The sequence below is a fragment of the Etheostoma cragini genome, chromosome 16 (assembly GCF_013103735.1).
Source record: "Etheostoma cragini isolate CJK2018 chromosome 16, CSU_Ecrag_1.0, whole genome shotgun sequence".
NCBI lineage: Eukaryota > Metazoa > Chordata > Actinopteri > Perciformes > Percidae > Etheostoma > Etheostoma cragini.
Genome location: NC_048422.1, coordinates 12,263,487 through 12,289,973, shown reverse-complemented (window position 1 = coordinate 12,289,973; position 26,487 = coordinate 12,263,487). Strand labels below are relative to the sequence as shown.

At 39.8% G+C, this 26,487-nt stretch overlaps 1 protein-coding gene across 3 annotated transcripts in view; it reads right to left on the bottom strand.

Moving 5' to 3' along the window:
- The window catches only part of strbp (spermatid perinuclear RNA binding protein), a 75,409-nt gene extending 50,620 nt beyond the window's left edge, over positions 1-24,789 (bottom strand). The window contains exons 1-2 of one of the 3 annotated variants that reach the window (XM_034896451.1): positions 24,599-24,670; positions 23,093-23,391 (exon numbers count right to left, since the gene is read on the bottom strand). The gene's annotated coding sequence lies outside the window, so the exon portion shown is untranslated. Of the gene's footprint in view, positions 1-23,092; positions 23,392-24,598 lie in introns of all 3 variants that reach the window. The other 2 variants (XM_034896453.1, XM_034896452.1) reach the window with 2 other exon arrangements.
- Between the last annotated feature and the right edge of the window lie 1,698 nt (positions 24,790-26,487).

The following is a 26,487-nucleotide window of genomic DNA, read 5'->3' as shown; positions in this document are numbered from 1 at the left end:
AGGCCCCCTCTATCCTTCGCTCTAGCAATTGGTGCTAGTTTGTGGCCAATCTTGTGCTAGGCGTAGGTCCCTAAAATCACAAATGAGTCTACATTCAGTACTTGTTTAACACTAACCCATTATGCAGTAGAACACAAACACTACACACACGGCCCTATAAGCAGTGCAAAATGCCTTTGACACGAGTGCAGTGTAGGAGGCCTAACTTAGAACTTGCCAATGAATGCTGACACACCAAGGAAAGAACACAGAAAACACCATTATAATGTAACAGAATAACTAATTTGTGGCTGACAGCATTCTGTGTGATACAGAAAAAATATTATATTATTATTTGTCCAAGTCCAAACAATATCTGACTTGTTTTTTGTATCAGTGGAAATGGAACCAATGGGAAGTCTAGCATATGTCTTTCATGTGGCAAAACTGCTGGCGATCCTCTATGCAAGTGTTTTACCTAGATATAAAACAATGTATCATTAACTTAAGTTCTTTATCAACAGAACAGAACTTGACAACTTTTTTTCATAATCAATTCATTGTTTTCATTGATTTTTTTTCTAGCAAAAGAACAAATAAAAAACCGAATTGGTTCCAGCCTCTCAATTATTGAGAATTTGATATTATGCTTCGTCCTTTGTGATAATAACTGAATATCTTTGGGTTGGGGATTTTTGTTGGTCAGATTTGTCCGACCAACAAAAAAGTTTAAGACGTCACTTTGCACTTTACAAAATAAGAACAGGCTCCTTCCCCCATTTCTATCAATTAATTAATCAAATAATCATGATAATAATCAATACGCAAATAAAAAAACAGAGGCTCCCGTGTGATAGATGAACACAAAGGACACAAAAGTGTGATAAAACTGTCAATAAGAAAGACACTAAATCTACTGTAGTCAACACTGGGGCCTGTCCTTTAAAAGCAAAATATGAACATATGCCTGCCTTTCAGTGAAACCTTGGACGTATCAGGTCTGTTTGATGTCACTGTGAAGTGTCTCATACATTCAATTAGCCATGCAACCAACTGACGCAATTCACAATGTTTTTTTCTTTTTTTTATAGACCGTGTTGCAGTGAGTAAATGCTGTGCCCACCCAGATCTATCATAACAATCTGACATCTGACAGAGCAAAAAAACAGGACACGAAGAAGGCAGAAAAAAGGGAATGGGGGTGAGGAAGAGTCTTGACTCCTTGTGCTTCTCTCACCCACTCTTGTATCAACACATACAAGCACACACACACCAAATGCGAAAGAGTGACTAAGTCTCGCCCTGGGCCTCATACAGTAGCTCTTAACACATTCAAGCCTTGCCCAATAATTTCCCTTATCTCTAGGTTGCCATAGCTACAGCCTGCCTCCATGTCTGTACTTTGGGAAGGTTGAGACTGAACCACTGTGTCTGTGTGTGTGCATGTGTGGTAACCCCTGCAGATAGGGTCTTGACACTTCCTATCTGTCAACCTTACACTCCCACTCAGATTGAACATCTGAGACGGGAAGCTGTGAGATAGCAGAGGAGTAAGATGCGCTGAGAGAATGGAGTAAATAACTCTAGTGTGGTGGATGTGATTGCTTGTGACCCCACACATGTCTTCCCATTCAGTTATGTCACCATGGGCCTTTCCGATTTCTCAATTTTGTGCCTCGGATTGTGACCCGGAAATAGTTTTCAGCGCTCTATCTTGAAGGACATCCAAATTCCTAAAATGCATCTCGAGGAGCAAGGAGGCTTGCCGGAGGAGCTATTAGTAAGGATACAGCCGTGTATCCTTTATGGAAGCCCTTTTAGCACATGTGATGTAGAAATAGAGACAGGAAAAAGAAAGGGAGAGGGAGAGAGAGAGAGAGAGAGAGAGAGAGAGAGAGAGAGAGAAAGGGGGGGAGAGAGATCCATTTCTATAAGAGATAGAAAGAAAAAAATATAAACCTGTACCTTGTATTGTATATAGGTTGTATAAATAGAAAGATAGACATGAGTGTGTTTGCGTGTAAATAATATATGCCTGTGTTTGTGTGTGTGTGTGTGTGTGTGTGTGTGTGTGTGTGTGTGTGTGTGTGTGTGTGTGAGTGTGTGGGTGTGTGTGTGTGCCACAGGTGCACATATGTCTTAATACGTGTTCTTCTCCACACACTACACCAGATGTCACCTTGCAAGCAAACCACGCAGATTTGTGTGTTTGTTTGTTTGGTATCAGGTAGATGACAAGAATCATATAAACACTTGAGGATCAACATATCACTAAAACTCCCACCATCTGCCTGCCAGCAGACAAACATAAACACATATCTTCTCTTACGCTGCCATTTCTTTATCTCCCTGCATTGCTCCACTTTTCTCTCTGTTCTTGCTCTCTGCAGTCCCGCCATCCATCATCATTAGGAGGCGAATGGATGACCTGTCTACACCTGCAACCACTCTGTCCCTTTACTCTCTGGAGAGGAGAGGAGAGGAGAGGAGAGGAGAGGAGAGGTTGACGTTTTAGCCATTTAAGAAACAGTGAAATTTGTGTTCTCCATATAGTCTACTTCTCTAAATCATACAGTTTGTATACGTGAAGACTATACCATCTCCCCTCTCCATGATAATAACCTGTAGAACAATATAGCAACATACTACATTTTCTTGTGACACATATATATGATATATATATGATAAATTCAATATGATACATATGATACATTATATCTTGTTAAACAAGAGGTGCCCTTGAGCAAGGCATCAATCTCCTAACTGTGTGGGGTGCTGTGCTGCGGCAACCCATTATTCTGACATCTCTTTGATGCATGTGTATGTGTGTGCATGCATGTGTGTGTCTCAAGAAAACTGAATAAAAATGTGTTTAAGTAAATTATATTATTAATATTATGTAATATTGAGAATATGTTATGTTACATCATACTGCATGTGTATTTGGATTGAAATGTTAATTCAGACTTATTTCTCTAGTCACGGTATAACAACACCAAATAAAGTCCAGAGAGTATAATTAAAAACTTGGTTCAGAGATAAAACAAATAATAATAATAAAAACCTGTCATCAATTTAATTATGATTTGCAATGGTTTATGTGCAGAATTTTCTGCAATTATACTCAACCTATTATTATTAGGGGTGCCACCTGAAAGTCAAAGATTTGAATGTTTAGTTAGAGACCTCTCAGTCGACGGAGATTCTTCAAGATGAGAAGTCAAGTTTATTTTTAACTTTTATTAGTCGGTCAGCGTGCAGTGTACTTCTAGGGACATGTTGGTCCCCAGGAGTAGCCGCAGAGTAAGCGCTCTTCACTGTCACGCTGCTCTTCAGGGTAAAATCATTCCACTACCTTAAGTTGTCCTGTCTACTCAGTGAAGATGTCTGCGACGGGTACGGTACAGGCAGTAAGACTAGGCAGCTGCCGGGAGGAAGACAGACCTTGCATAGTCAGGCTTCGAGGAAACGTTATCGTCCGCCTTCTGCTTAGAAGTGGTACATTTACATCTTACGGCAACTTAACACAATATAGTCTATGACTTTTGTTGGATATCTAGTCTCTCACATTTCTGATCTGTGACTAGCGTAGTTAGCACACATTGGCTGGCAAATCTGGCAATTCAGTACTGCGTTGATAATAGTTGATATGTAAAACAAATTGTAACTTGTGCCCAAAAAAAACACAGGAAGTTGGAGAGGTTTTACATCACTGGCAACAACTAAGATGGAGGAGGAGAGGAGCGGAAGGAAGCATACGGATAAGGGGAGGACGAGTAGAGGACAAAGTATTGTCTCCTGTTAATATGTAAAAAATAACTCTGGTGCTGCCTGGTGAATGAGCTAACTAGGTCACAGAATTCCCAGAGAGAGAGAGAAAGCGAGAGAGAGATAGGTATTACATTGATTTAGTCTGTAGTATCAGTATGAAGCAGAAGTCAGTCTCACTCTTGACTGTAGGCTGTTAGGGCTGAGAGACACCTCTATGCATATCCATTACACGTATCCATCCATCTTTCCACCCACCCATCCCACATCTTTTTATCTCCCCCTTTCCTCCAACTCTAGTTTACACCCTCATCCCTTGCTTCCTCTGCTGATAAACAGAGCCTTGACTTTATCACATCCACTTGCTATCCTCTGCCCCCCCCCCCAGTTCCTTTCTTGCAATTAACCTGGTCTCTCTATCTTTTCATCATCTTTCTCTCTCTGTAAATACACATTTCTAACACACCCCACTAAATGGGTGCGTGAAACTTGGCGTGTAATGCATAATTGTGAATTGCGTTAATCTATTCATAATACAGCATTTAATTACCCATCAGTTAAGCAATGTGACACATCTCGAACATCTCAAAATCAGTCACCGGTTAATGTGATATTATGCTCTCTGTGGTTAGGGTTATCTGGTAATTTATTTGGCCTCCAAAACGTGATTTAATTTGGTCAATTTACTATCTAATTCACAACAATAATTGTTGTCAAGTTACTAAATTATTATGTCTGTGGTTTTGGGTCATGTTCCATGTCACATTCTTTTGCTTTGTTTCCCCTCTTTCCTTATGTACCTTTCTAACAATTTAATTTATTCATTATGATTATTTATGGAGCACCTGGAACCAGTTTAGTTAAATGTAAGGACCGGGCAACATGAACAAAATATTTATTGTATCCCCATATCGGGAACATCACAATATAGCATGTTTTCTGGTAATTCAATACATAAATAGTCAATATGAAATTACCACATGGTAAAGCCTACTTTTGTATATTTATGTGTGAATTAAATATTTAACAAATGAAAGGTATTTTTTGATTCAATTATAAACTTTAGTACAAAATGAACAAAAGGTGAAAGGATCAAGATGTAAAGCGCCGTCCAAATGACATAAATGTGGCTGTAACACAGTTTGACTGCTGGTTTTTGAAATTGCATCGAAAATATATATGATAGACGTTTTTATGTCATTTTGATGATATATATCGTCAGATCCCCCAACTCAAAATGTAAGTATAAAACCATCTTTAAGATGATGTGTTGGGCTTTTATTGCATTTATTTAAAGGACAGATTAAATTCAGGAAAGTGGGAAAGAGAGAGGGGGATAACAAGCAGCAAAGGTCACAAGTCAAAACTGAACCTGCGGCTGCTGTGACAAGGACTGAGCCTCTGTGCATGGGACGTATCCTCAACCAGATGTGCTAACCAGGCACCCTATCTTTAAACGTTTCCTAAAACTTATCTTCTTTTCTTCATACACGCTGGATCTGCTCAGCTGCTACTCTGTGTTCATGCAGCTACAGTGGGTAAAGATCTGAGGATTTGGGATTATTTTACATAACTGGACAGAGCAGACCCTTTTAAATTATTTTTATTACTTAAGCTATTTTCAGATGGACTCTAAATTACAAAGACACTTTGACGCTTTTATCACAGTTTCCCTACCACAAATTTGAATCTATGAAATGTAATACCGTCCACCAAATATGTCATGCTCGGCTGTGTTTCTGGGTTAATACTTGAGGAGACCATAAACCATGCAATGTGTGTGGATCATCAATTCTTAGCAGTAATTAAAATCTTTATTGATGAAGAATGCTGTAAGCACACTAACTATAGTGCAGACTATTCATCTGGCTACTGTACATACTGCACCAGCTGTATGTGGGTTAGCCAGAGCCATACATCTAGAAGACAAATGAATTTGGGAGCGCTCTTGCACTTTTGGATTTCCCAGCTGGGTATTTTCTCTTGAACTCAAGTTAAAAGATTTTCGAGAATAACTTCTCGGTGAAGGTCAATTTACTACTTAATAATCAAGCTGACTTTTTTGCTCCTTTTACTTGCCATAATTCTGTTAATTCATCTTTCTTGTTAACTGTATCTAGATTATCCATTCTCCTTTAACCCCCATTTTCCACCGGTCGCATCTGCACTATGTTCTCCCGCGAGCAATCGCTGCCACTCATGTCAGTGCTTGATATTACCCCACACTTGTCACGGCGCGTCCCAGAAGCGTGCGTGGAACGGCTCTTCGCTGCGGTAAAATGCCAAACGTGCAGAAAGTGAAACAGCGAGAGCATCCAGTCAATTTACCAAAAGCTACTCCCCCAATATTGTCTACTGCTTATCTCCTTTACAACACCATGGACAACTAGAGATTCATCTTGGAGGTGAAAAAACATTATAGACGTCACAAATCCCTTTTTATAAAGACAACGCCAGAAAAGAGAACCATGAAGTTTAATTTCAGGAATGCTTGGAGTGGAAGGTAGACACTAGCTCAATAAACACGTAATTATTATTTCAAGAACTTGTAGAGACAATATAATCTGCGAGTCGGGCAGGCAAGATGCTCGGCTTCTGGGATAGTCCCAATGTGGTGTTGCGCGTTGCAAAGGAAGGAACAAAACAGTGGCGCAGCCAGCACGCAGCACAGACGCGCCTTGTGGAAAATCAGGGTGAAAATCCAAATGTATGCAACTGCCTGGAGCTACTTAAAATGAGTCCAGAGCTTGAGACGACTGAGAACTCAAGGCCTCAATGGATTGCAGGATTGGTCGAAGGGCTGCTTTTTGGCCGGCTGACGAGGGGCAACAGAAATAGCTTGAGCTGACTACAGCATATGGCATGCACTGCAGCAGTTCTCCAGGGTTCCATGTTTTTGCATCTAAACCACCTGCTGTATTTGTGTTTGTGAAAAAGAACAGCTTCATTAACTTTGTTAACTGGAGTATGCATGTGAGGGTGACAAGCGGGAGCAAGGTGTTAGTGTGTTTTATAGAGAAATACTTATGGGTAAAATAACTCCCACATATTGGAATGGTGCAGTGGTACTCTGTAGTCTTTTAAACCAAGGGCCCACAGAGAATCTAACCTAATGAACATAAAACACAATATTATTCTGTTATGTCGAGGTCTTTCCTGTTGTTGAATAAACACTGCACTACAGTGTTACTACAGTAGATCTTGGCAGCACATAAGTAGTCACTGAGAGAAAGTGTTAGTCTTATGTAAGCATTATATGTGTTTTTATGCGTTGGTGGAAATTAAATAATGTTGGATTGTGTGTTAGCTGTGAGCTGACTAAAGCTTTAGGGTTATTGTGAGTTTAAACTCAAGACGGAAGTTTGCAACTTCATCACAGCCATTACACACATTATAACTTGTAATTTTTATTCATTAATTAATTAATTAATATATATTTTTAATTCGTTTTTGGGCATTTTGGCCTTTATTTGACAGGACAGATGAACACATTCATCTGGGACAAATTCAAATTCTTGAGGTGTTGCAATGAAATATATTGTTTTGAGAGTGTTTTAATGATAATTTTGTATAGCTTCACTGCAACCAAAGCCCCGTTTTCCATGTGTTTTTCTGCATAATTACCAGTTGATTTAAAGCAAACTGCTACTGTATGTTTCTGACAGAAAACAATGCTGGGCGTTGTTTAGAATCAATTCAACCTTACTAACTGTAAGGTTTAAAGTCCATAAGCATTACAACAATAAAAGCCATTTTATTACAGACTAAGAGGTTAGGAAATCAGTGTGTGTGTGTGTGTGTGTGTGTGTGTGTGTGTGTGTGTGTGTGTGTGTACAAATGCATATACTGCAGTGTTGTTTTGGAAACATTACTGCATCTACATGTGCAGTTCATGTCTGGATTAGGGATAGACAGATCCTATACTGGGCCTGGGTCAATACTGTTCCACATACCTGAATTGGGTTTTGAAGACAATTGGGCTGATCAATTAATTAATTCTAAGCTTTTTTTTCTCTCCACCCTACGATATATAACTCACTGCCAGGTAGCATGCAGCTGAAGGCACAAAGTAACGTTAGCTTACCAGAAACATGCAACTGCACTTTTGTAGACACCATGACCACTGTTAGAGTCAGAGATGACGGAGAAACGACAGAATAGGAAAAGCCTACTGCTCTCCTGAAGTCACCGGTTTGGCAACATTTTTCCTTCACAAGGAGTTATGTAAACAAACAACATACCTTAAAGCATGTGGGCTCCAACAGGACTTGTACTTTTCCTAAACTCATGGTGCGTTTAGGTGCCCCTCATAAACCCATAGTGCATTCAGATGCATTTTATTATGATCTTGCCTTACAGATACAAGAATGATCCCAGTCATTACCACACAGCAGGGCATATAGCTTATTAATTAAACACTGGTCTCAAATAAGTACTCGGCATTGGCCGATACCCAAAGCCAAGGTAACGGTATCGATATTAAAGGTATGTAGATGTAGATGAGGTAATAGCACTACACTAATTCAATGGATCACAAGCAAAAAGTCACGTATCAGTGTTGCACTGAGCAAATTACCATCATCAGAGTGATGACAATAATTACAAATAGATTATCTCTCCTTCAAAAATCAAGTGTGGAATAAATCTTTCCACGCTTGGATTACTATTGACGATCAAGCCCCCTCCATTCGACCTGTCAAAGATCAAAGATCAACACGAGATCACTCACAAATAAGACTTTTATATTGAATGACTTTTTTACGACCAATGCACTGGACTTTCTTTTGTTGACGGAAACGTGACTGAAACCAGGTGAAGACAGCGCCTTCTCGGAGCTCCTCCCTCCCAGCTGTTCTTTCCTCAACTCCCCTAGAGTGTCAGGTCACAAGTACAGTAGAGACAAGTACAGATGTACGTTATTACCTGCACTTAGTCATAATAGTTTTGAACTTCAGATGTTTGTGGCTGATCTGGATTCTCCTGTGTTGTGTGCAGTTGTTTATCGCCCCCCAAAACTCGACAAGGATTTTATATTTGACTTTTCTGAGTTTTTAGCAGAAGATGTTCATAAATATGAGAAGCTCTTGGTTTGTGGGGATTTCAATATACATGTGTGTTGTCCCTCTAACCCTCTTTCGTGATTTTAAAACCCTTTTTAACTCTTTTGGTCTAAACCAATGTGTGGACGCGCCAACGCATCCTCTAGTAGGGGTGGAAATCAGCATATGCCTCCCGATCCGATATCATCCTGATACTTATGCCACATTCTGCCATATATAAAATATTTTTATTTCTAATTTCAAATGAAATCCCCAAAAGGAAACTTTGTCAACATCTAAGATACAGTTTTCTGATTGTTCATATCCCTTCAATTGTATTGCCTCAAAATGGGATTGTCAAGCAGATAAAACTGACCAAAACATCTATAATAAAAGATTGATACTTGGCGTCTGTGTATCAATACAGTATTGCCACTGAAAATATCGCGATACTATGCGGTTTCGATTTTTTCCCCACACCCCTATCCTCTTAGCCATACCTTGGATCTCATTGTCTCCTGCGGGCTTTCAGTTTCACTTAGAGAAATAACTGAAACTGGTATCTCAGATCACTTCCCCGTCAGGTTTGAGATCCGTGTTCCACCGCCAGCTATTAAGCCTGTCTCCTCAGCTTCTACGCGCCGCTGCATCACCTCCTCTTCAGCTGGAGAGTTTGCCTCTGCGTTTGTGGGCTCACAGTCAAGTATGGTCTGGTCTCTCCCCTCTTCCCCAGATAACATTCTCTCTGTGTTTCAAGGCGGCTAAATGACACCACAAGGGCCCCTAGGCAACACTGCAGACAAGATGAACGAAGATGGAAGAAAGACAATTTACATGTGTCACTGAGTGTATTAAGGGACAGTCTAGCCACGTACCAGAATGCTGTGAAGGTGGCAGAGATGCAGCATCTCTCTTCTGTCATAGCTAGCAGTTTCCATGAACCTAGAGTGTTATTTAATATTAACTCTGTCATAATTCCATGCACCTCTGCTCCAACAGTTGTGTCAATCAGTACATGTGAGAAATTTCTTGATTATTTTATTGACAAAGTAGCATCTATCATGAAAATCACCAATGCTAATTTTAAGGTGTTTTTAACCTGCTTTTCCTACACACTCAGCTGTGTTTGAGGAATGTAAGCCAGTTTTAGTGAGGTTGTACAACCCATGAAACATACCAACTGGCCCTTAGACACTTTCCCAGCCAGAATGATGAAGGAGTTTTTTTAATAGCACCATTTGGGTCTTCAAGTCTTCTTACTTTTTTAAATTCCTGTCTTACTTTAGGTCCTGTCCCAGCTGCCTTTAAACATATATACAGTTACAAGTCTTTTTACAACTGAACCATGTGTTTGAGAAATGTGAAAAGTGTATGATTTTCAGCACTCCGGGCATGCAACATGGTCCAGCTTTGAGTTACTTTTGATTACAGCATGCAATTTGATAAGCAGATCAGTAATGTTGTTAAAATGAGCTTTTTCCAGCTTTGTCTGCTGGCTAAATTTAAGCCTTTCCTGAGCAGGCACGTCCTAGAAAAGGCCATTCATGCTTTTATTAGTTCAAGGATGGGCTACTGTAACGCTCTCTATATTGGTCTGTACGTCCATCTCTTCAAATCTTCAAAAACCTCTTCAAAACCTTCAAACTGTGCAAAATGCTGCAGCTCGCTTTTTAACAAATACATCTAGACATGCACACATCATTCCCGTTCTCTACACCTTGGCTCCCGGTGCGTTTTACAATAGATTTTAAGATTTTATTGTTTGTTTTTAAGGCTTTAAAGGGTCTCACCCCAGAGTATTTGCTGCCTAAAAAAGCTGCCTAAAGCTGCCTTAAAAATTTTATAATTGCGGGAACACAACCGGTCATTGCTGTCTTCCAATCAGTTGGTATTAGAAGTCCCTAGGTCCAGGTATAAACGGTGGGGTGATCAGGCTTTCGCAGTTGCTGCCCCAAGACTCTGGAACAAGTTACCCCCTGATATTCACACTGTTACAGATGTAGCTCTTTTTAGGTCCAAACTCAAAATATGTCTGTTTAGTCTGGCTTCTAAAACGTAGCAGTGGTGTGACAATTTCCTTCTTTTGTTTCTTTGTAAGCTTTTCTGATTTTACTGTTTTCTATGTTCACTCTTACTATTGCATGATGGGATTTTACTCATTCTGATGTTAAGCACTTTGGATACCTGCTGGTTGCTATAAAGTGCTCTTTAAATATATTTTGATTGATTTATTGATTGATATTATTACTCTAAACAAAAAAGCATCTCTTCACACCAGGATACAACTTACAGGAAACCCCATTTTCTCTTCCTTGGAACATTTTTCCTGAGGTTCAAATGGCTGACTTATAACAATGTTTTGCTGTAACCTCAGTACAGTATGTTATACAACCTAAACGAGAGACAGCATCAATTATGGTATCAAGAGATTATAAAGCAAAACAAGACATATTTCTCTTTGATTAAGTAGAACAAGTCACTATCATAGTCTTTGTGTTGTGTCTCATTTGAAGTGCAGCACCAAATCCCATCACCCCTGTCTAGCAGCACTACACTGGCTGCTTTTGTAGGTTTCATTTCCAATTTACTGATAACTAAAGGCCACCAGCGACATATCAGACCTTTATTATCACTTATGAGCCGAGGCACAGTTTGTTCCTCTTAGCAGAGCTTGTTCCACACAATGAGACCCTTTCAGAGGTGACTTAGGTTTTACGGTCAAAGCTCTCAACATTCTGCAAGAAGAGCTCATGCTACGAGAATCCTTATGATACAATATCAGTGTAATGTGACTGGGTCTGTTGAGATTAGGAACAGAAGGGGTTGTTGCAGGGATGCCGACAGACACTGCTCAGCCTTCTTGAGGTGTCATGTCTCTAACTCAGTGAGTTAGTAATAACAACAATGGCATGCCCACTCACTCAGGCTGAAAGCTGGAAGTGCAAGAAGAAGTGTCACTGTCAGTCTGATGGTGCTGTTTGTTTGCTATATTTGAACTCTGAGCTAGACCTACATCTGTCAGTCAAGTGAGTTTTTAATCACAGGTGCACAATGAGGGCCAGATGTACTAATGCTTTTGCGCCCACTTAGGACGTTTTTGTTTCGCAATGTGCAAATGTATATTACAATGTGCAAAAGCATGGCAAGGTATGTACAAACAGGCACACACTGAGGGAAAAGCGCAGACTGCCTGTCGCGGGGACTGAAAATGGCACATTGCGCTTGTCCTTGTCATGCATATGCTTTCATGGGAGGGTGAAGAGGAAAGTGTGAGTTTCCCATAAAGAGATGGGAGGTCATCAAAGATGACATTGAATCTCCGATTCAATCTCCAGTTGTTAAAATCCTCACTGCATTACAAACATTGGTATCAGAATCATTTCAAACAGTCATAGCATCAGCAGTGGGAATATCCCAGTCTGCACTCAGCCGTATAGCACAAGTACTTAACGCTTTCATTCAATTGTGCTTTTAAATGCATGCAATTTACGGTATAGTGGGCAGAGAAAGGCGATGATTACCGGACGAACTGCAGTTTTGGTTAATTCGACGTAAGCTGATGTATCGCAGCATGCACTTTCTGCAGGTTGGCAATGGCGCAAATAACAATTTGTTCCCAATTGTACATACATCTGGCGCTGAATGGTCGAGCCCGCGTGATGTGTGGTCTCAACTGTTTCCTGTGTTTTGGGCAGGAAAGAAAGAGAGTATGTTTGGAGAGAGCTGTGTGGGAGCTGTTGAACTATAGCTTTGCTGAGTTGTGGATAAAAAGCTAGTGAGTTGGATCGTCATAACAATTCTGTATTCCAACATAAAGGTACATCCCACGGTAGCCCGGGTATGTATTACTGAACAAAGTTCAGCAGTGCATTGCTTTACAGTTTTTCTAAAAAAACTCTACTTATTTACAAAGCTCTTTTTCCCCAATATTATCTGTATCATTTTTTTATTACTTATCTATTCATGGATTTAAAAGTATATTCATGTTGCTTTTGCTCTACTCACCTACACATAAAACCCACAGCTGAGTACAGAGTTTTAGAGATGCAGCCACTGAGGCATTGTTGAAAGTTGTTACACTAAAATGTGAGAAACATATGGCCAGAAACTTGCAGCAACTAAAAAATACATCTTAAATGGGTTAAACAACACAAACTGATGATAAATAGTATGACTTGGGGTATATTACCAAGTAAAAAGAAGTTTGTAAGAGTAAGAGAGAAGTCATTATATAAATATTTTTACAGATGAATTATTAACTCACGCAAAAACATACAGACAAAAACAAGCAAAGACACAAACATTTTGCAAATCTCATGCGCTCCTTTCCTTCCTTTTCCTTTCACAGCCACGCACACACACACACACACACACATACACTGTGCTAGAGCTTAACATCGATGGTGAAGACAGTATTTAAATACCTTAGACTACTGTTAGGTTAGTTTCCCTAAAACAGTGCCGTTAAAAATGGGAAATTAAAAGAATACTAAAACTACAAAACCACAGATATTACTAAATACACAAATGTGACACCTTAACCATGGCAGCATCTCCAATAACCTAAAATAAGAAATATTTAGGTAAAACAGACCTATATACGACCGACATCTCGCAGCACGGTGAGGAAGTGGGTTATCAGACACCTGCTATAAAAGATGGGCTGGCTGAGCGGTGGCTGAGCCTACACAAGTCAGACTGACAATGATGTGTGTGCTGGAGTGAGACAACGATCCGGCTCCAAAAGATCTCAGGAGAAATATGGTGAAGCTGCAAGTGCTGTGTGACTCCTCACAGGCGTGCGTGTGTGTGTGTGTGTGTGTGTGTATATATGTTGCATTTTTTTTTTGTATCCCCATCCTCCTAGCAAGCATGAAAAAAATGGGTGGATACACCTTAGCAGCTCTGAGGCATATGACACAAGTATGTGTGTCCACTGTACAATAATATCTTTGATTCTACACTATGTCATCGGTACTGTCCATACATAAATATTATTGCTGGCGCGATTAGTTAGCCAACGTAATCGACCATTAAAATAAGTTGACGGAATTTTTTTAGTCAACGTGTTGTTTTACTATTGACAGCCTATTTATGTTTGGTCCCCCGTCTCAAACGGCTCACTGTACAGTCCCTCCAGGATTTCCTGATGGCGCCAATTCACAAAATTCAACCAATCACCGTGAATTTGGTGCAACTCGCAATTTTTACCAATCATCACAATTATTTTGCAAATTTGACCAATAACCTGAGTTTCCCGCAACTTAAACCAATCCAGCAGTCCCACATGCCAGACTCTGTAACAGTATGTGACTCTGAGAGCCAATGACCAAGCGGAAGTGAGAACGGGTTGATGTCACACATGCATGGCCATTTTCATTTCCTTGTTTAACAAGACGTGTGTGACTCGAACATCTCACATTTACCAACAAAATGTACAGCGAAAGAGCGCGCATACCTGTATACATTTTAACATCAATGTACGCTGTAACATTTTTCACTCTGAAGTCTCTAAAGCGGCAGCTGTTTCAGTCCTGTTAGCTCTCTGCAGGGGGCGGGGCTGCTCAGTTCCCCCGCCCGACTTACGCACACACACACACACACACACACACACACACACACACACACACACACACACACACACACACACACACACACACAAACGCTTGTTATTTTAAGTGCAATGATAAGTTACAGTCCAATAAGTACTTCATCAAACCATATGAATGTGTCCCAGGACAGGAAATGAATTGAAAATACAAAGATCAACAAGCCAGTGACAGACATGTTTAAATTTGATCAATTCAATAAATTACGTTTTATCTTACATCCACCAGCCATTATCATTTTATCCCAACATTTTCAGCCTCCTAGGGCTTTTTGGTAAGGTTCTAGGAAAACTCAGCCCAGAGTAATTTTGTTTGCCCTTTCCTTGTGTCTGAAGCGGCACTGGTGCTGCTAGACTTGTCTGTACACATGTATGTTTCCCATTGATTTACTGCACTCAAGCAGTAATATCCTTCATGTTAAACATACTGATTTGATTACAGCAAAGACAACGCAACATTTAGGTTATTTATATTGTTTATGGAACATGACATTTATGTTCAGTTTTAAATAAAATGGACAAAACAAAATAAGAAACACTTGATTTTTTTTTATAATTAATCAAAAAAGTAGTAGAAAGATTAGTCGTTCGTGGCATTAGTTGTTAAAAATATTTACAATAAAGTACAAGTAGGCTACAAGTACTTCGCTGTAACTTTTTTGTCTGAGCCAAAAAAAATTTAATTTACACTTCTCACATATGTGAGAAGCTGTAACCAGTGTGTCTTTGGAGTTTATACATTATAAAGCACTATTAATCGACTCAAAATCAAATTAAAAATTCTTTTCAAAACTAACTTCATGTAAATAGTCTCAACAACAACAAATCGTTACATTTTAGGTTCAGACCTTGAAAAAAACTAATGTGTTAATATCAATAACACAATCAATGGTAATGTGTCACAATTCCTAGTCTGTCTGACTAGGCATTGCAATATGCAATAGGATTTGTCAATAGCACGCAGCTCTGCATTGGCATGCACTTCTTTTTGGATCCTCTTCCATCACTAGTAAGGGAGTCAGCACCGGCCGGTGTGTGTGCAGAGGAGAGAGACTAGAATCCTATAAATCCTACTTTATTAGATAAACTTCCTAATCAGATAAAGAAATCTCACACGCCCTCATGCACACTGCACAAAGATCTGCACAGGATCCCACTGATAATCTCCATTACCAATTATGGGGCGATACGCCACAGCTTAACATGAAGGCAGCAATTAATCTGCTAACACCGGTCACTGGGTCAAAGTAGTAGAGAGAAAACATCGCTTGCAGGCACACATACAGTGTGCACACACACAAAGCAAAAGTAGCATTGAGACATAGTGAAGAGTATAATTTGTCCTCTTTTCTCCAGAGATGCAATTCAAATGTTGTGTTTTTTTATTATTATTTTCATTCAGTGCCTGTGTTCCCAAACTGTGGTGAAGGATTCAAAATTGGTCCAAAAACGTTTTGTTGGTGTGGGTTCCTTTCAAAGCAGCACAAAAGCACGCTTTAGATTTTATGTTTTATAGAGAGATTTTCCTGCAGTTCTTTATGATGAGGCTACAGAATCCTGGATGAGTGCGAGTGTGGAAGTTGGTGCTAGAGTGGCTACTTCATAGCTACATCGGGCTTCTGTGGATGGAAAATAACAAGTCCATCCATGCAATGTTTAGCACAAGTTTGTTGTCAAAGAGCTGGATTAGGTTTTTCAAGGCCATAACAACTACCACAAACTGACACTGCAAACCTACAACAAGAGCTGGCAGCATCTTTCATGTTTGTTATAAAAGAGGCAGAACCAATAACACTTCACCTGCTCAGTCCAATGCATTAATAACATAAATAAGTGGAGAGACTGCTGAAGCTTATAAACAGTATTTCACACAGTGATCAACAAACGGCCCTTCACTTTTAAACTGTCACAATACAATTTACTATTTAATATTTTTTAATAAATATACTTTATTATATATATACTTTAATATACTGTAATACAGTACAAGCACGTACAAGTTACCATATAATAGTGCTTGTTCAACTGCTTGTTGGAGCAAATGAATGGACTGCCTTGCTCTACGGCTCCATGAAAGTGGTTTGGTTGAACCAAATTTGTCAAACCATACTGAGGTTTGAACGGGACACCTTCCAGTCACAGTCCAAACATGGTCTGCATGGTTTTAATAAATAGCCTGATCTTCCAGGAAGTCTGCATGAGAGCAAGCTATGGTTTCCCTGATCTAAGCGCTTTATGATGCAGTAAGCGGAGCTGGGACATTAGAGGAGGGGGATAGGGGAAGGTTGTGTGTGCATGTCCACAAGTTGGAGTGAGTGAGTGAATTAGTGTGAGAGAGAGAGAGAGAGAGAGAGAGAGAGAGAGAGAGAGAGAGAGAGAGAGAGAGAGAGAGAGAGAGAGAGAGAAAGAGGAAGAGAAAGGTATCTGCTGTGGTTTTTGCAAATGGGTTATCACTATGTGTACACTATGTGTTATATGTTGCTGCCAGTGTCTCTGTGTGTGTATGCGTCTGTGCGTGCGTGCGTACCTGCGTGCGTGCGTGCGTGCGTGCGCGTGTAGAAGTCAGAGCAGAGAGGTGACACTCAGTAGCTGAGTGATAGAGCAGATGGGCCTCCCATACCAAACTCTCAAACTGAAAACATTTTCTCAACTTCATCATTGACTCCATCAGCAAATATGTGTGTACATGTGTGTAAAGTAGTGTCATCATTTTTGCTTAAGCCAGAGAAATACATTATACTTATTATTGTAATAATGATGTAAAAAAAATCTTACTCAGGTTATCATACTGACATTGAGGGTATAATAACAATTCACGTTTTTTTTAAGAGTTTTGATTTTGCACACCTAGGGCTGGGCAATATAATGATCTACTGTATTGTGTCCAAACCGTATTAAAAAAGAGAGCCTAATTTGTGTTTTTCTATATTGTTTTGAGCACAATGCTGAAAAACCAGCAGCTAAATTGCAATAAGGCAATATTTCCGTTCTGATCTCAATTGGGCGCAATGCTTTTCCGTCTTCACATTTAAATTACGTTTTGAATATGGTCAAACATAAAGCAGTGGTATTATTTTAAAATGAACTGTCAACTGGGTTTTGCATTTTCAAATTGTCAGAGAATGTGCATAAGGGTGTATGAAAATAAAATGGAATTTCAATTGTGACTTAAATGATGCATCTGAAAGTGCAAAATCTATACTACATTTTAATTGACATTTGACCACCATAAAGTTAATGTCATATGGCTTTTCCATTTTCATTTTGTGTCAGAAAATGCCCATGCTGGTAGTGAAATGCAAATTGCATCATTTAATTTATTTAATTCAAATGTTGACCCAATTATTGCACATGTATGTGGTAAATGAAAATGCTTTTGTGAGATTACATTTTCATTTGAATTTAGTTCACCAAATGCTTCCGCATTCTATTACTAGTCTCCTATCTGCTTGACTTTTTTACTTCTGTTTAATTTGACTATTTCTTTGATATGAGACAAAGCTGCTCTATCAAATCCACTAATGCAATACAAAGGACACATTCTTAAAGCGGAACTCTCGCCAAAATGCAACCAAAAATAGGCAATCTCCAAATGTGAATGAACGGACTCCATAGGAGGAACTGCCATTCTTATTTGAGGCTCCTTTTTCAACTACAAGGTCAATATTGTTTCTCATTAACAAACTATCTGTGCATTTATATGAAACTAAGCTTTAGGAGCTTTCCATCTTTACTCTCAACCCTCGACTATTTTTGATTGGCTCGATAGACGGCAAGCAGAAGAACAACAGTTACAGTAAGTTGCTCAAAATCTTTCTTTTTAGTAAACTCTGCGTACACAAACAATGCTCTTAATGCTGGAGTGAATGAAACTTAGAGCAAAGTTTAATGTTGGGTCGAGCCTTCTTAATGTTATACAAATAGCTAATTTGAGGCTTGTGTAAAAGTGCACCTAGGACTCCCATTCAAAAGGCCATTTGACCAAAAAACTAAATCTTAAAAGTGTTGCTTCCGTCGTAGAATATGCTTTTAAACGAAAGTTTGACTCGGGTACGTTCACAAACAGACCCAAGGTTGCATTTTGGCGAGAGTCGCGCTTTAACTCTGTCGCCCACATGTCCATCACGACAACCTCTTACATGGTAAATCCCTCAACACACCAGCAAGTGAAATGGAATATTCATAATGGCTTTCACCCAATGACACTCTAGTGCAGTGATCAAATAGTTGGGTGACATGTGGCTCAGATTTGTTGGTCATACACAATGTCAATGTGCATGTTTATTATTCCTCAAATTGAACGTAAACTAAGTAACTGACCATTAGGTTTAGGGTAATTGTTTTTTTCCTGTTTAAGATATGTTTCACATCATCTTTTAAATAATCACAAAACAGCCCTTATCTGGCTTTAGAAAAATGATGACATGCATGCCATGTACACACATATGTACATCTGCTGAAGGAGTAAATGCATTTTCTTTTCAGGGTCAGTATGATAAAATATGATCTTTGAGAATCATCTAGGAAAGGGATTTTGCATAAACCCAGATTAAGTGGTTTACAATGAGATCTGGAGCATTTTCCATATCATCCACATCAACCATTTTTCATAAATTTGATTTTTATTTATTATTTGTGAAAGCAAAGACGATGAACACACTCTGCTGCATGTCATTTGTTATCCACTGACCTCACTTATTAATAGAAAAATGTATCTCTATTTATTTTATTTTTTTTCAGTCTTAGAAAAAAACAGCTTTTTTTTATTTCTTATTATAGAATAACACATATACATACATAATTAACAGCTTTTACAAAAATTACACAATTTACCTTTTATAGTAAGCTAAATTTGTGATGAGGTTTATGATACGTGTGTGCAGCTACATTAATTCAACTTATCAAGTTTCATTCACGTTATCAATACAATGACGACAAAAAGTAAATTTAATTTTTATTCTAAATGATGAGTGCCGAAAAGTTGTACTAGGTTAGGTAAGGGTTTACGTTTTACTGGAAAGTCGAATCCTAATGGATAATATAATTAATTAATTGGGTATAGTACATTGCTGAGTAAAATGAAAATGCAAACAGGGGGAACTGACTATTATTACAAGTTCCCAACGCATCCTACGGGGAAGGCTGCCTGTGTTTCATTGTAAAGCAGCCTCACAAAGTCAAAGTTCAAGTTAACTGTGACTTAATAAAGTAAACTCGGAACAGTTCATTTCAGGTTCAGTGTATGTGTGGTGAGGTGCAAGCCGTTGTGCAGGAAACCTTACATGGCCATCTCTCACACTCTCTGCCTCTGTCTGTCTGGCGGTCCCTTCTTTTGTTTCTCTCTCTCTCTCTTAGTCTGTCTCTCCCTCTCTCTCCTCTCTTGTTTCTGTCACTCTGAGCTATTCCTGGATTCCACACTGAGGTGAACGGAAACAGGATTGGCTGCAGTGGATGTTGGTAGCTGCATTTTTTTTTTTCTCTGCAAAGACCCACTCTTCCTCTTGTAATACACACACAGTCAATATTCCTGTGTTAATGGCTTTGTTCTTCAGCCCGTTGGGAAGATGTTTTCTCAAACATCTTTGTGTGATTAAAGTCCTTCTTGTTCCTGCAGATGGAATGTGGGGGGAGCGTGTGTTTGCATGTGTGCGTGCATGTGTGTATTTGCATGCGTGCTTGGCAAACAACACAACTGAAAATGAGATACGGTCAGCTGAATGGATCTGAGTCAGCAGGGTGCAGATGGATCCTTTATATTGCCATGTGGAGGAGTATTCAAAACAGTAGCACACTTTTTGCTGCTATCTGCCCTTTGTTCAGCCTCTCCTGCACCACAGCCCCACTGGGACTCTCCCCAATTCCATGTTGTGCTTAATGGAACCTTGGCAGCCAGCTGCTATGTCGACCAATTAGGAAAGCTTTTACTAAAGCTCCAGCCAATTGGATTAGTGCTACATTTCCTTGCCAGATGAGACTGTAAATGTGCTGTTGTATGCTAGAATCGGAGAACTGGTGAGCAGACTCCTGTTTCGCTGATAGGCACAGGGTACCAGAATGCACACACGCTGCAGAAGAGAAAGAGACATCCCATGACACTACTGTGAGTTAGTGTTGGGCGATATAGAGAAAATCAAATATCCCGATAGTTTTTACCAAATACCTCAATATTGATATTGTGGCGATATTGTAGGGTTGACAATTTGTGCTTTCACAAAATATGCACACAATGAGATTTTTGATAGATAATCATCAGTTATGTTGATACAATAACTATGTGGGTAAATGCAAATACTAGAACAGCTAGAACAGTCTGGTGTGTTCAGAAAGTTACACTTGTGTCATATCAGGATATTACAACATCCAAAATTGAAGACGATATCTAGCCACATATAGCGATAGAATATTAATATATTGCCAAGCCTTACTGCGAGTCTTCGGCCACTGAGTGTGTGCTACTGAGACCCTAAACCGTTTAAACCAAGAACAAACATGAAGCCAGACCAACCCAAGCAGCCGAGCGACCACAACGCTGCTCCCCGGAATAGATTAAAACAGGTGTACCTGACAAAACTGTGATTTTCTGGTTTATGGCTTTTATTCAATTACCAATCCACTGTGTCTGTGCTTGTGTCTTTGCTAAGCATGCTCAGTGTTGCCAGTTCCATGTGTGTCCTTAATCTGCGCCCAAGTAAGTTCCTTTAGTGAAAATTAAATCAATTTCCAAAAGCATTAAAGTACTTTAAAGCCATTGTGCCTCAATCACTTGTTCAATACTACGTCCAAACACCAAAAGCTAAATATAGAATGGTAAAAAAAATCCCTGTTTTATACAGAAAACATCTTCTAATTGTGACTGAATATGTTATTTTATGGTGTTTTGACCGTGGAATATTAAATAAACTAAACATAATTAAATGAAGCCTTATTTGTAAGTGTAAGGGGTCAAATAAATGCAAATGGGCTAGTAAAATGAAGAAAGGGACAAAACAAAGACAGATTGTGTATTGTGATCGAACAAAACCAGCTTGCTTTCTCCCTCCTTCTCATGCTTTTATCGCATCGATATTGCCTGAGAGTTCACAGCCAAGTCAATGCTTACGAGAAAGAGTCTGTGAAAGTGCTCATGGGGGCCTGGAGCACTCAACCACACAGGTGCTGTACACACATGCTTTCTCAACCTGCCCTGTTCCTGGTACTCTGCTCACTTTGTAAAGTTGCCACTGGGTATTTATCCATCACAGAAAGGAGACATAAATACACATAAGAAAAGAAGAAAAACTACAAAATCACTGAGAATATCTCAAACATATACCAAAAAGAATGTAAGTACTCCATCTCTCCCTCTCACAGAGTCCACTGTACGCAGCACAAGAGGAGCATTATATCTCCGTAACAAGCAATAACTAAAGAAGTCTGTGTTCCCACTATATTAATCAACTCTCTTTAGGCAAGTGAAGCAAGGGCTGGGCATTCAAACAAAGACACCCCACATTCTATGGCAGGTGTGGCTGAATGTGTTAGCAGGGACACCTCCTGCACATGGAACAGGGTGGAGCAAACCAAAATAACCCAGGGGCAATGACCCATTAGTCAAGCCTGGCAGACCAGAAAGAGCTGATAAACTACTAAAACCAGCACAGACCAATTAAAAACCACTAAACCACAGCAGACCACATACAGCTCATAAACAGAAACAACCTGTCCACACATACAATTGACGTGAGAAATGCTGCCAAATCTAAAAAAGTTCCATTTCACCACCAAAAAGAACTGTAGGCCTACGCAAAGTATTTGCACGATACTGTTCAGGCAGGTGTGAAGACCTTTATACACTGAAAAGCTGCTATGCCTGTTGTGGCCTTTCTAGTATGCCTAGTTGTGATAGCCGAGAAATAATATGTCTTAGTTTAAGTTTAGCCTATTTCAGGTTTAGGTAAGCCAACAAGCTGGTTAAGCAAGAACAGAGTCATTCACTTGATGCCACGCATGCACGCACGCGCGCACACACACACACACACACACACACACACACACACACACATTGTGCGAAGAATCAACGTCGATGATGAAGACGGTATTTCAATAACTTAGCCTACGTTTGTTTCCCTAAAACAGTGCCGTTAAAAAGGGAAATGAAAAGAATACTGAAACAACAACAAACCCACAGATAATACTAAATACACAAATGTGACACCTCAACTTTAGCAGCATCTCCAATAACATAAAATAAGAAATATTTAGGTTAAACAGACCTATATACGACCGATATCTCGCAGAACAGTGCGGAAGTGGGTTATCAGACACCTGCTATGAAAGATGAGCTACAGTCAAACTGCCTCCTCCGGTCTCATTTTAGGCTATTCTTCGCAGGTTAACTCGCCAAAAACCTCTTCCGCAAACACTGGCTGAAAACAGTGTAGACCCACAACAGAAGCAAAGTTAACGTTGCATCACGTTCCTCTTTTTTTTCACAATAGCGTAGGCAAGGACGGTTAGCAGATAACGAAACAATAACAAATACAAAAAGTAGTTTAACTTCCAAACTTCTATAGACCAAGAGCACGCGAGGGATAAAACAAATTAGCCCAAACTCCTGCCAGTAGATTTTTCTCTCTCGATGTAACAGCGTTGAGCAAATGTCCTTATAAAAATACGGGGGGGAAACAAAAAGCTAGAAAGATAATATCAACCAACTTACTGTGTTAACAAGCTGTGGATAGTCCGTCACTGCTTCAAAAATATAGAATTCCAAAGAGGCAAAAATCCGAGCACAATCCGAGAAATGATAGAGCTGAGGTGAGCTGTCACCGTCCGGCCGCAACGAGGAGAAGTCAGACTGCCTTGACAACCGGGGAAGCGAGCGCGAGCCCGGAGCCGCCTGCTGGTTTCTCTTCTCGCACGAGACAGGAAAAGGGGGGCGAGATCCCTAGAGATGAATGGTGGTGGGTGTGCGCAGGCGCGGACGGGTTAGGCTCATTCCGGTTGAGTAGGCTAGGGCTGTAAAAGGCTGAAACACAGCAGGGCAAATGAGCTGCAATTTTTTTAACTGTTTGTTTGTTTATTTATTTTCTAAGGAAGCATTGGTGACGAAAATGACACTGAAATAAACAACCGCAGATCTGTTGACAACACTACAAGGGCAGTAGAAGAGGCTGTTATTCACAAGGTGCACCTTATTAAAAGAATCTAGGACTAGAACTATTGAGTACTTTCACTGTCACTATTTTCTTCACATTAATCGTTACTAATAATCGTACATCAATCGTTAAATCGAGGCTGTGATACGTCAGAAAGCTGGGACACATGTCTCTAAATTCCAGGGTGCTTACTTCTATCGATTAACAGAAGTCAAATATAAACTAGGCTATTCAATTTACAGTAAAATGTAGTCTATGTTTGTCCTTTTTACTTGATACACGACTTAAATGTTTGATTCGATTTTCTGTTGGTCTGCTAATTGATTTTGCACCTAATCCTCTCAGCATATAATTTGATTTATTTGCTAAAATTAAAAATTAAAAAATAAACCCAAAGGGATTTCATTATTCTATAGCATAAACTGGACAAAAGCAGGCAGTAGGCTACATTTAGAAGTAGAAATTAGAAATTAGCCCAAATAGAAAGTGCCTAGGAATATCTTGACTACCTCTCCGTGCAAGAAGCATTAGGCTACTCTCAGACAGTCTTATAAATAATTCAGCAATAAAAGCTTGCCTGGTTGCATGCAGATCCAAAAGAAGAACCTCACTCCCTCACTTGCACGGCTTCAATCTGCGGGCGTTTCCAATTTAAACAAATCTCCAAGCAAAATAAAAGTTCAATCAGCATTCTTGTTTCGCAAATGGCTGTGGCCAGCCAACCAGATCAGTCAGGGATTACAAGGCTTCTGTCAACTATCAATAGCCTCGTGTGTCTGAGAGACAAGGGGGGTAGAAAGGGAGAGAGAAGGTGGGAGGGAGGAGCGGGAAGGCTGAGTTTCAATGCGCATACGGCGCAGAGCAACCCGCCGATCATGCTGTTTGTCCTGTCCGAGGATCGGATGAAAACAGACGACGACAATTTAATCCAAGACATGTTGTCCCATTGCTAATCCGCATAGTCTAGTAACACAACATAGCTGGTGAGAGGGGATGAACGCACATAAAGTGAATAGCAAGGGGGGGGGGGGGGGGGGGGGGGGGGGGGGGGGGGGGAAGCCATTTACCTGCACCGCTCCCGTATCAACCAGCCGTTATTACTTCCCACTCAGTGTGGCTTTCAGCGCTGCCGCTCACTCCAAGCTGTTCGCCGGACGGACATTCAGACAGCGGGATTTGGTCACGTGCTCACGCTCAGTGCGCCTAATTGGCTGTGCGGCTCGAGCCGCTGCTAGCTCGCACCTGTACGGTGGTAACGTCGCCGTGGGAGAGAAAGACTGAAGAAACTAGATTGGTGCAGAATGTATCCTTGCATAATATGGATCTTGTGTGTGTGTGTGTGTGTGTGTGTGTGTGTGTGTGTGTGTGTGTGTGTGTGTGTGTGTGTGTGTGTGTGTGTGGGTGTGTGTGTGTGTGTGTCAGATAAAGAAAATTACCCGATATAATTTCACTAATGATATAATGTATCGAGTGACTTTTTTTTAAAACTAAAATTCAGTAAATAAAATCAGATGACTCAGACTGTAACCCACTGTTTGTAAAGTAGGCTACTAAATTATTGTTCTAGTAGGCTAACATTAAACTGTTTTGAGAAATACTACAAATCAATCTTGATTAGCACTTATTAAGAATGAAAGGGAATTCTCAAAATACAAACCTTGTGTCAGGGCCTACTTATTACACCTAAAGGGAGACTAAATGTCATTGCATAAATGTATAGATTTTTCTTACCATTTCTGTATAGCTTACTTTTTTGCAGCTCTTAGATGAATATCACATGAATGCGTTTTGGAAATAATCTCAATGAGCCTTTCTGAATAAATAAAGCTTAATCAGCAAACTAAAAATTGTAGCAAATTACATTTTTTTAAACCATTACAATTGACTCGAGGGCTTGAGTGCTTCTGCTAACTGTATGTCATACGATAAAAACAGTTTTTCTAATGGCCCTCCTACCAACAGACAACTGATATATTCACATTTACAAACCCAGAAGCATAACGTGATAACATAGCCAGCAGAATGTAACACAAATTACACGGCACTGACACACTTCACCGGTCTCACACACATCCTGCTATAAGTTACATTTTCAAGTCAATAACACAATTTTTTTATTGATGTGTAGTAACTTTTGTAATTTTTTTTTTTTCTTATAGTAACGTCAAAACACCTTTCATTTCTGTACCACATATATCATACTAGCATGCCCTTATTAAAGCTGCAAACAGTCACATCAATGTACTGGATTTACAGTAATTTGTGCTTTACTTAGATTGTAGCCCAATGGTCAAACACACACAAACACACACACATATATTTACAAAGATGTTTTAAGATTGAGGCTTCTAACTAAGGCAGTGGCAAACCTCAGAATATAGCCTGTAATGCATTCCCACTTTACCACACGCACACAAACATACTACACACATGCAGTTATTCATCTACCTACTGAGGGCACGGCATAGTAGCAGTCAATGGTGCGGGAGTATTTTTAGATTTTTATGTGGGTTGCAGATGCTGCTCTACTCAACCAGGTCACAGCAAATAAAACTGCGTTTTTACTGTAACATCTAATGCCTTTGACTTCCTCTCAGTATCCCCCGCAATTAGTGTCGAAAAAAATGAGGTAGATTGTGCGTATTATGTCACTACCTGCATTGTAACTCTCCTAATTGAATGTGGTGCTCTTAGTGTAATGAGGAAAGTCAAAACATCTACAATTTTTAATGTCGTTTCTCTTCTCTGTACTCAGATTTCAGTCTTCTTCACTGGTCCTGGCAGATTAGGCCAAGACACTCACGTGGCCTCCATGTTGCTGGCAGTGATATGTCTCTATGTTTTCCCCCTACTCAGTTTTGGCCCAAATTAAAAGCATGTTAGGTTTTTTAGGGCAATGTTGGGCATTCATAATTAACTATGAGAAATCTGACACAGTTGCAGCACCAACTGTCAA